We start from the raw sequence: 11,090 nt of genomic DNA, 5'->3' as shown, positions 1-11,090 counted from the left end.
CGAATGTCCTTCCAGTTGTCTGTTCATGGTACCCTTGCTATGAGAAGACGTCATCGATTGGGCCCACACGAACAAGACTGTCTGCCGTCTTGGCATGGTAAAGACGCGCTCAGTAATCGAACAACGGTTTTGGTGGTCAAACCTGGGAAGGGACATGAAGGAGTATGTCAGCGCGTGCCCAATCTGCATGGCTAATAAGACTTCTCGCCTGCGACCAATGGGTGAGCTGCGCCCGCTACCAATTCCATCTCGCCCTTGGTCACACATCCCTCTAGACTTCGTTACTGGTCTACCCTGTTACCAGGGGAACACGGTGGCACTCCCAGTTATCAATCAGTTGTCCAAGATGGTTCACTTCGTACCAGTTCCTAAGATTCCGTCCGCCGGGCAGACTGCTCAGCTCCTGCTAGATAAAGTCGTTCACTATCATGGTCTGCCATTGGATGTAGTGTCGGACAGAGGACCACAATTTGTGTCTCGGTTCTGGAAGGAGTTCTGCACCCTCATCGGGGCGAAAGTAAGCCTTACGTCAGGCCATCACCCTAAGTCCAATGGTCAAACGGAAAGAATAAATCAGGGTATGGACACCAGTCTATGCTGTCTGGCATCACATGATCCCAGCACTTGGAGCCAGCACCTCAGATGAGTGGAATATGACCACAACTGAGGGTTCATCCCATGTTCCATGTGGGGTGGCTCCGGCCAACTCGTCCATCGCCATTAGTCCCTCCAACCAAGTCCAATCCCCCCCCCCCCCTCATCTGCGATAATGAACCCCAGTACTTATAGGACCCACTGGATGGTCTGGCTTTACCAGATTATTGCCATCCATGCCTCGTTCCCGCACTTCCTTGTTCCTGATCCTGAATCCCGGTGAATCGACCTCTGCCTGTCCTCCGACCAACCCAGTAAGCTTAATGTCCTTGATACTGCTGCTTTCTCTGAGTGACCTCCCGGCTTACAACCTTGGAACGAATAAACACCTACTTTTAAGTGCCTTCCTGCTCACTGAGTCGTGCATTTGGGTCCACAGTAGAGTTCTGGTTATGACACTTACCATGAATGCGACTTGTCATACGTCATTAGATGAAGCTTCATGCAGGCGTTGAGACTTCCGTCCATTTACTGTGAACGAAATTCACTTTGATTTGCCGTCGTGATGGTGCGATGGTGAACAGTTCTCGCTGACAAAGGCATGTCTTTTATTCGTTTATCTTCTTTTTATGCAAAGTAAAAAGTAAGTAAAAGTAAGGGTAAAAACACAGAACCACCAGTAGATTGAGAGCTCTACCTTTCGACTTAACTCCTTCTTCACTACAACAAACCAATACAAAGTTCACATCACTGCAGAAGTTCCACCGATCCACATGCTGATCTCCCATTACATTATTCCCCCACTCAAGAACAAGACTCGGAGATGCTTGTACTCTTCCATTTGTGGCAGGATCTCATCCCCGACCTGGAGAGGGCACTCCAATCTTTTCAAATTGAGGACTATGGTCTCAGATTTGGAGCTACAGTGGTACCTCTACTTACGAACGTCTCTAGTAACGAAAACTTCAGGTTGTGAAATGCCTCCTCGGAAAAATGTTGTGTCTATTTATGAAGGAAATTCAGGATACAAAAGGAAAAAAAGGGCACTGGATTTCCCAAATGCCACCAAACATAAACATATATCTTGGTATGTGTGATAATCTGAAACAATATGATTATTTTTCAAATGACATTTCCATAAGCAGCACAGTGGCCGACTGCTTACCACAACTCCTTGGCAATTCTGAGGACACAGGTTCAAATCCAGCCTCGCACGTGTGCATTTTCTCCATATGCCTATGTTGGGTCCAGCACTCTTGCGACCCTCAGAATAAGCAGATCTCAAAACGGATGGATGGATTTAAATTATTGGTTCATGTTGATGTAACTGTAACTTGTGTGGCATACATTACCAAGTAACGTTTTCCTTTTTTCTTTTTTTGTACTGTGGATCAGTGATATTCTGGCTCCTTGTCAGCTGCTGTTCTGAGAAAAGTGATCAACAAAACAACACAATTCCTTTTATAAGTGTGTGTTTCTTTCGGCTTGTCCCTTTCGGGGTCGCCACAGCGTGTCATCTCAGATGAACGCACATATGTTTGGCACAATTTTTACGCCAGATGCCCTTCCTGACGCAACCCTTCTCAGGGAGTGGAGGCCCCAGTGGGATATGAACCCACAACCCCTGGTTTTCCAAACCAGTGATCTAACCATTGAGCTACGGGGCCTCCATGATTCCTTTTATAAGTATATTTAAGTATTCACACTACAATGCCTTTTTGTTATTTTTCATATGGAAGCATGTGTTTGTGACTTGGTCTGCCTGTCAAATTTTGATGTGGTCCTTTAGCCAAAATGTTTGCTTTTTCCTTGGTTAGAGTGTCGGCGTCACACTTCTGAGGTCTGGGGTTCAAATCTCAGCCCCGCCTATTTGGAGTTTGCTTGTTCTCTCCGTGGCTGTGTGAGTTTTCTCCTGGCACTTCCATTTTTCCTAAAACATGCATGGTAGGTTAATTGAAGACTTTAAATTGCCCGTAGGTGTGAATGTGAGTTTGAATGGTTGCTTGTTTGTATGTGGCCTGCGATTGGCTGGCAAGCAGTACAGGGTGTACCCCGCCTCCCCGCTGAAGATAGTTGGGATTATCTCTTGCACTCTTGCGACCTTTGTGAGGATAAGCGGCTCAGAAAATGGATGGATGGATGTATTTTTCAGAATGCCTCCCACACAAGTGAAGCACACCTTTCTTCAGTCTTCCTGTGTGATCAAAATGATTAACTCAAATGTGCACAGCAAGTACTCAGCTTCTTCAACCAAAGCAACCATGAGGTGTCCTCTTGAACCCCTCAAACCTGTCTTCCTCTTTTCTTCCTCACGTGGTGAACATCTAGCCTTCCCCATGTGTCATGTCATCATTGTCATGATCCTGCCGCTCCAGCACGAGCTGTGCGGGTGTCCGCGCAGGTGCTCTGATTGGAAGGTGCACACCTGCAGCTCATGCAGCCTGATTATGCCGTGGATTTATATGACCGCGATGACAACTGGCTGGCGCCAGTTTGTATGATCTTCATGTCCCATTTGTATGCTCCGGTATCCCTGATTGAACCTGTGTGTACCGACCTTCGTCCGTTCTCCGACCAACCTTGTAAGCCTGACTCCTTTGATACTTCTGCCTGCGTTGATTGTTCCCCTGTGTACCGACTCCTGCCTGTCCGCTCATCTGCTCTCTTCGCCCGACGTCATAACTACCGCTGCTGCACCGGACTGCCTGCTCGATCCCCTACCTCTGCATATAATAAACGTGTCTCTTCTTGAACTACCTTGCGTCTTCCGAGTTCCTGCATTTGGGTCCTACTCTCATTTCCGATGGGACGTGACAGGATGAACTGGCCAATACAGGACCCAGCAGGAAAGACCCGGCATCGCCGGGACCGAGGCAAGGTAGACCGTCTGCTGGAGGACCAAGCCTGTCCGATCTGGGTAGGCTCTTTGATGTCCTCCGCTCCCGTGTCTTACGCTCCGCCAGCGAGGTATGAATACGTCCCGAACACGACCCGTCCGGCTCCTCATATTCTTCTGGACTCTGACTTTTCGGAATATGAGGAGGACCGCGATTTGTATGACGGGCTGCCTGAGTACGACTCCGACGACTTTGATTTTGAATCTCTTTGCCCGGCTTTTCATCCCAATCAGTTTGCTCCGCCTCCCCGCGTTTCCAGCACCCGAGCGACTTCGCCCGGTAGATCCAAGTACACCAATCGGTACGAGGGAACCCGCTTGGCCATCTACCCGGGACCTCCGCGTGGCGGCCAGAGGAGACGCCCCGGCCGGGCGCTCCCTGGGGTCTCCCGCTGCGCGGCAACTAAGACACAGTCCTCCCACTCCTCGCCGGTAATGGTGAGACCGGCAGACCCGCAGCTGGTGGCGAAGCTTCCAGCCCAGAGGGAGGAGGAGCCGCCAAATCACGAGGCGTTCTACCGTGAAATGCGGGCGGAGATAGAGCGGCAGAGCGTCGAATTGGCGGCTCTCACGGCCCAGGTCCGGCAAGGATTGGCGACGTCTCCACAGCCGCTTCTCGTCCGTGCTCTGGAGTACCAGTGGCGACCAGCCCGCGGACGCTCCACACTCCTGCTTCGTCGGCGACCGTCCCGCAGACGCTCCACACTCCTGCTCTGTCGGCGACGAGCACGTCCATACGTTCCCGTCCAGGAGGTGGCGACGGTGACACTGACGCTGCCTTCTCACGTTGCTGTACCAGGAGGGGGCGATGGTGTCGCCGCCTTCTCATGTTGCTGTCCAGGAGCGGGCGATGGTGTCGCTGCCTTCTCACGTTGCTGTCCAGGAGGGGGCGGTACTGGCGCCGCCTTCTCATGTTGCTGTCCAGGAGGGGGCGGTACTGGCACCGCCTTCTCACGTTGCTGTCCAGGAGGGGGCGGTACTGGCGCCGCCTTCTCACGTTGCTGTCCAGGAGGGGGCGGTACTGGCGGCCGCCTTCTCACGTTGCTGTCCAGGAGGGGCCGGTACTGGCGGCCGCCTTCTCACGTTGCTGTCCAGGAGGGGCCGGTACTGGCGCGGCCTTCTCACGTTGCTGACCAGGAGGGGGCGGTACTGGCGCCGCCTTCTCACGTTGCTGTCCAGGAGGGGCCGGTACTGGCGCTGCCTTCTCACGTTGCTGTCCAGGAGGGGCCGGTACTGGCGCCGCCTTCTCACGTTGCTGACCAGGAGGGGGCGGTACTGGCGCCGCCTTCTCACGTTGCTGACCAGGAGGGGGCGATGGCGTTGCCGCCTTCTCGCGTTGCTGTCCAGGAGGGGGCGATGGCGTCGCCGCCTTCTCACGTTGCTGTCCAGGAGGGGGCGATGGCGTTGCCGCCTTCTCACGTTCCTCTCCAGGAGGGGGCGATGGCGTCGCCGCCTTCTCACGTTCCTGTCCGACAAGAGCTGGGGAGTTCTGTTGAGCTTCCCCGGAGCTGGAGAGACTCCGGGATGGTAATGGTGGCGGTCATGGCTCTGGTCCTTCTCTCCATCATCCTATTCGCTCCAGATGGCTCCCAGCCGCTTCATGACTTGGCCTCATTGGTGACCAATCCACGGCTGCCTACTGACCATACCTCGGTGGCGACCAATCCCTGGTTGTTTGGCAACTACGGCGTGGGAGGTTCTCGTCCGGAGCTGTGGCCTGCCTCGTTCTGTTTCCTGCTTCGCCGTTTGGTTCCTCACAGAGGTCATCCGCCCGAATCGCCCCTTGTGGACCCTGGTGCTTGGCGTCCGGGTCGTCCTCCTGACCTGTCCACCCGGACGCCTTGTGTTTGGTGACCTGGAAGGTACTGGGGGGGGGGGGCGTGCCCTCTTCCGGACACCCCTTCCGCCCACCCCTGCCTGTGTTAATTGTCTGTTTTTTCGTTTAGGCACGTCTGGGAGCCGTGCCTTTGGGGGCGGGGGGGTACTGTCATGATCCTGCCGCTCCAGCACGAGCTGTGCGGGTGTCCGCGCAGGTGGGCTGATTGTAAGGTGCACACCTGCGCCTCATGCAGCCTGATTATGCTGTGGATTTATATGACCGCGATGACAACTGGCCGGCGCCAGTTCGTATGATCTTCATGTCCCATTCGTGTGCTCCGGTATCCCTGATTGAACCTGTGTGTACCGACCTTCGTCCATTCTCCGACCAACCTTGTAAGCCTGACTCCTTTGATACTTCTGCCTGCATTGATTGTTCCCCTGTGTACCGACTCCTGCCTGTCCGCTCATCTGCTCTCTTCGCCCGACGTCACAACTACCGCTGCTGCACCGGACTGCCTGCTCGATCCCCTACCTCTGCATATAATAAACGAGTCTCTTCTTGAACTACCTTGCGTCTTCCGAGTTCCTGCATTTGGGTCCTACTCTCGTTTCCGATGGGACGTGACAGTCATGCCAACAAGACAAGTCAGGATTGGACCTCAACTCCACTCACATACAAGGTGTGTTAATACTAGATTTATTATTTTATCATGTTTTTGTTTATATCATCCTTGCCTGAATCATTCTCTTTGCGAGCGGTTGTGTGACCCAACGACATTTGGGGGGTGATGCACCCCATGCTGTAAATCAGATGCCCTACTGATCTCTAGCAGGTTTTTTCGGACAATGCTGCAGCTTTGAAAAAATGACTTGACAATAAACAGGTGGTGCCACTAAGGGGGTGTAATTACCTTTCGTATCATGATCTGATACCACCATATGTTGAGGTGGAACAGGATTATTCCATTTTGAGGGATCCCAGCTATCCATCAATCTGTTTTCTACGAAGCTTATCCTTACTAGGATTGCGGGAGAGTTGGAACCTGTACTAGGTAACTTTGGAAGAGACCTGAGGTACATCTTGAACTGGTTGCTAGTCAATCGCAGGGCACATATTAACAATCATTCATACTCACATTTACACCTATGGACAATTTAGAGCAGGGGTGTCCAAACTTTTTGCAAAGAGGGCCAGATTTGGTAAGGTGAAAATGTGTGGGGGCCGACTATTTAGCCTGACATTCTTTGAACCATTAACATTAAATACAAATTAACTTTTTGGGATTTTTTTTAATTTAATTACAAATGGCATACTTTTACTTTTACATTTTTTTTTTACATTTAGGTTTTTACCGAAATCACAAACCACAAAAAATTAAGAAAACTATAAAGGATATCTAAGTTCATGTGAAACATTACATATTATTCACTATTATATACTCACTGTAGGAAAAGTGCTGAAAACAAAACAATGATCACTGCATATTCAAACTGTGATTTTGACCATCACAAAAAAATTAATTAACTGAGATTTAAGAATTTATTCAACTCAGAGGACTTAACAAAGGTCTTGCCTGCACTAATGTGAAGGGTGATACTGGGATCTTGACTCCAGTATGTAGTCCATGTCTGGCTCAAGAGCAGTGGTTTTGATGCGCAAGACGTCACGCAGGTGAGAGTCACTCAGTCTCGTACTCATGCGGCTCTTGTTAATGTTCATAACGGAGAATGTCTTCTCGCACATGTATGTGGAGCCAAACAAGCTCAGCATTTTCTTAGCAAATGTCCGAATTGCTTGGAACCTGCCTTCATCCAGCTGGCGGTAGAAGTTGACAAGAGGGAGCTGTTGGTGCCGACTGCGATGCTCGGCGTCACACTGCAGCTCAATGAGCTCCAGTTGCAGGTGGTCTGGAGCGTCATCAGGGTCCACGGAGAAAGGAGAGGAAAAAAGCGTGATCTCCTTTTCAATAGCTGCAAAGTCCCGAAAGCGCTGCTGAAACTCCTCAACCAGAGATGAGATGTCTGCTGCATACTTTGTCATTTGCGCACTGATATTGATCTGTGGGAAACTGGTCACAATTTCCTGCAGTGACGGGAAATGTGCGGTATTGGGCTGCGCCTGTGATAGGTGTCTTTGGAAAAGTAGCAGCTTGGTCCGAAAGGCTTTGATGTGTGAATACAGTTGGCTTACCACTGCATTTTGCCCTTGAAGGCTTGTGTTCAGCGCATTCAGATGTCGCGTTATGTCAACTAAAAATCCCAAATCAGCCAGCCAAACAGGATCATTTAATTGTGGCATGGGTTGTCCCTTTTTAGTCAAGAATTGTCCAATTTCCTCCCTGAGAGAGAAGAAGCGCTGCAGCGCAGACCCCCGACTGAGCCACCTTACGTCGGTGTGATACAAAACATCTCCGTATTCAGCCTGGATGTCGAGAAGAAACTGTTGAAACTGGCGGTGGCACAGCGCTTTGGAGCGAATATAATTAATAGTCTTTATCACCGGTTTCATAACATTATCATATTTCATATATTTGGCACAGAGAACTTCTTGATGAATAATACAGTGGAGTTTAATAGCGCTGCCTCCTTCTTCGCTGACTTTGTTACAGACAAGGCTTGATAATCTACTCCGCTCGCCAGCCATGGCAGGTGCGCCGTCCGTAATAATCCCGGTGACTTTATTCCACTGTAGTTTCATGTCATCTACGGTGGAACAAACAGAAACAAATAAATCCGTTCCTCTTGTTTGGCCCTTCAGACTCTGGAGGTCCAGAAGCTCTTCACTCACGTTCATGTCATTGTCGACTCCTCTTAAAAAGATCAGGAACTGAGCGGTGTCGGACGCATCCGTGCTTTCATCGCACGCTAACGAGAAAAAGTCAAAGTCAGTTCCTTTTGCCTCTAACTGTCTCTTAATATCTAATGAAACGTCTTCAATTCTCCGTACCACAGTATTACGAGCCAGGCAAATATTGGCAAACTTGCTTCTTCGCGGGACAAATTTTCTCAACCATTTTCATTACACAGGCTTTAATAAATTCACCCTCAGTGAAAGGTTTGCAGTGCTTTGCAATCAGCGTTGCCACTTTGTAGCTTGCCTTTGTGGCATTTTCATTTGACTCACGGACTCTTGTGAAAAAGCTTTGCTGTGCCGTTAAAACAGCTTCCAGTTGCTTCACTTTTTCACCGCGTTTGTTCCCAGTTAGCTTGTCGTAGCTAGCATGTTTCGTCTGGTAGTGCCTCTTGATGTTGAATTCCTTGAAAACAGCCACAGTCTCTTGGCAAATTAGGCAGACACAGTTGTTTCGTATTTCAGTGAAAAAATACTCAAATTTCCACTTGTCCTGGAAGCGGCGGCCCTCACGGTCAACTTTCCTTTTTTTGTTTACAGACGCCATGTTAGAAATGGGCTGGGCTGAAACGATCACGCAAGGTAAAGGGTCACGGCGGCCAGAGTGCGGCCACAGGGCTACTGCCATCTTCTGGTGAAATGAAAAATATGAAAAATAGCTTTTTGTACACATGTATTTTATACTGTGGTCAACAGTGCTGGCGGGCCGCATATTATTGATTTCATGATAGAGGCCGCGGGCCGGTAAAAATTTGTCCACGGGCCGCAAGTGGCCCGGGGGCCGGACTTTGGTCATGTCTGATTTAGAGTCTCCAATCGCTCGATCGGGCCTTTTTCAGGAGGAAAGTAAACACTGTGAGGTTCCAAATAGGGAAATATAATGCTTTGAAAAAACGAGAAATGTTAAAAAATTATATCAAGTCTACATTTTTAGTCAGTAGTCACTGTTGGTGTCGTGGGAGACACACCTGGCTTTGGTGCGAGCAGCGCGGGATCGATTCTCGCTCAGTGATGGTTTCGATATTGCCCTGTGACTGAATGGCGACAGGTTCAGGGTGTAGTCTGCCTTTCGCCCGAAGCTAGCTGGGATAGGTTCCAGCTTTCCTGCAACCCTTGTGAGGATAAGTGGCATGGGTTCTGACATGACATTTTTAGTCAGTTTATTATTTTATATGTTGTATATTTCCTGTAGAATTCAGTTCAGAGTTCAGTAGGTGGGACCAACGGGGGGTATTTTAAAGTGAGGGAGATTAAAACAAAATGCCTTTATGTGTAGTGAGCTCAGTTACTGACCATCTTTGCGTGCCTGCTGCATTTTTGCATTCCAGTGGGCAGCATCTTCCACCCGGGCTTCTTGCTAACTCACGTTACAGTTATTGTCATCTGATGAGTGGAAAATTTCTTTGAGTGTTGAGAAATGCGATATAGGTTTAATGTACTATTATTGTTATTATTATGACCATTATTGTTATGAAAGAAAAAAAAGGCTTTAATAATCACAATGGAGACAGAGAAAATGATAAATATGTTGTCTATACATTTATTATTACTTTACATTTATTTTAAATATGTGTGCTTGTTTTAATGTCCTCGACTGATTCAAAATTAGCTGTTAGCTTTAAGAAACAGCCGCTAGTAAAAGCTAAGCCTGCGAGGACATCAGGACTTGCTGTTAAAGTCACTCAAGAGTACGCTCACTGTAGTACGTCGTTCCTCTGGCAAATGTATCACTCATATTAGTACATCATACCTTACCAGATCACAAGCAAATGAATCACTTTTCATTTCCTCAGTTCTTCAGTACACCAGTTCAGTGAACAAATAACTCTTCAGTTCCTCAGTACAGCAGTTCAGTGAATGAATCATTCAGTTCACTTAAGTCCCCCCTGTGCTTGCACAGCTCTACCTGATACTGGCTGCTCATTGGTAATTCGCCAAAGCAGCGACATCCCTCTTGAGTCACAAACCAGTCCCACCCACCTGCATGCCGGCTGCTCATTGGTCATCTGCCAAATATTCAGAAGTGAGTGACAGAACGCTTCGACAGTTCCACTCGCAGGTGACTTGCTCGCGTCAAGCTGGTGGGCAGCAGCCAAGCAAAAGAACAAATCTTTTCATAAATTGATCCAGTTTGGTTCATTCTGTAAAAAGATTCATTATTCTAAACGAATCATTTGCGAATGTAAGAACACTAATCCACATACCTTAAGGTAAAATTTTAACATCCTATTTGTGTTAATATTACGAATCGAAAAACAATAAAAACTCCAGCAAGTAATAACTACGAGACTGTGAAAAAATTAATTCCTTTTACATTTGTCATGTTAAAAGCATAGCATTAGTATTCTAGTTTTCGGTTTCATTTCCTCTCAAACTGTCACTGTTTTGATTTCATTAATACTCAAGCTATCATCCTTGACTCCTTGCGCACACACCAATGCACACACATCATTATTTTTGAATGTGCCTTGATTCACTTACTTGTTCACCCCTCCTTTTGACCTTGAGTGTCTTTCGAAATAGAGTATGCGAGAGGCTGGTTCACAACGTGTTTGGAGACTGTAACGGGCCAGTCTCTCACATCCTCCTGATCAGAAATACGTTTTCTTGTCCTTTATTTGTGCATCTAGTCCAGCAAATTAGGTAAGAAACTTAACAGAGACATATCCTTTCATTCGTGTGTAACACATTTTCAATGAATTCTCCCATCTAAACCTACGACAGAACCACCTCTATTTAACAACCAGGTGAGGATGTACCATAATTTCTCGAGTACCAATGTACAATGCGCACCACCGATTTGCTGCTATCCATATGATCAGAATATTAGGAATGTATTTCTGTATTTCTATTTTAAGTTTATACTTGTATTATTTAAAAAAAAAACTATCCATACAACAATCATTAATAATAATCATTGTGCATGTG

General features: G+C 48.1%; 1 non-coding gene across 1 annotated transcript; it reads right to left on the bottom strand.

Moving 5' to 3' along the window:
- Positions 1–2,188: 2,188 nt before the first annotated feature.
- trnas-gga (transfer RNA serine (anticodon GGA)) lies at positions 2,189–2,261 on the bottom strand. The gene has a single exon. It is a non-coding gene; the product is annotated as a tRNA-Ser (tRNA).
- Between the last annotated feature and the right edge of the window lie 8,829 nt (positions 2,262–11,090).

The sequence above is a fragment of the Syngnathoides biaculeatus genome, chromosome 9 (assembly GCF_019802595.1).
Source record: "Syngnathoides biaculeatus isolate LvHL_M chromosome 9, ASM1980259v1, whole genome shotgun sequence".
In the NCBI taxonomy this organism is placed as follows: Eukaryota; Metazoa; Chordata; class Actinopteri; order Syngnathiformes; family Syngnathidae; genus Syngnathoides; species Syngnathoides biaculeatus.
Note: the sequence above shows the minus strand (reverse complement) of the source record. Positions and strands in the feature narration are given on the sequence as shown.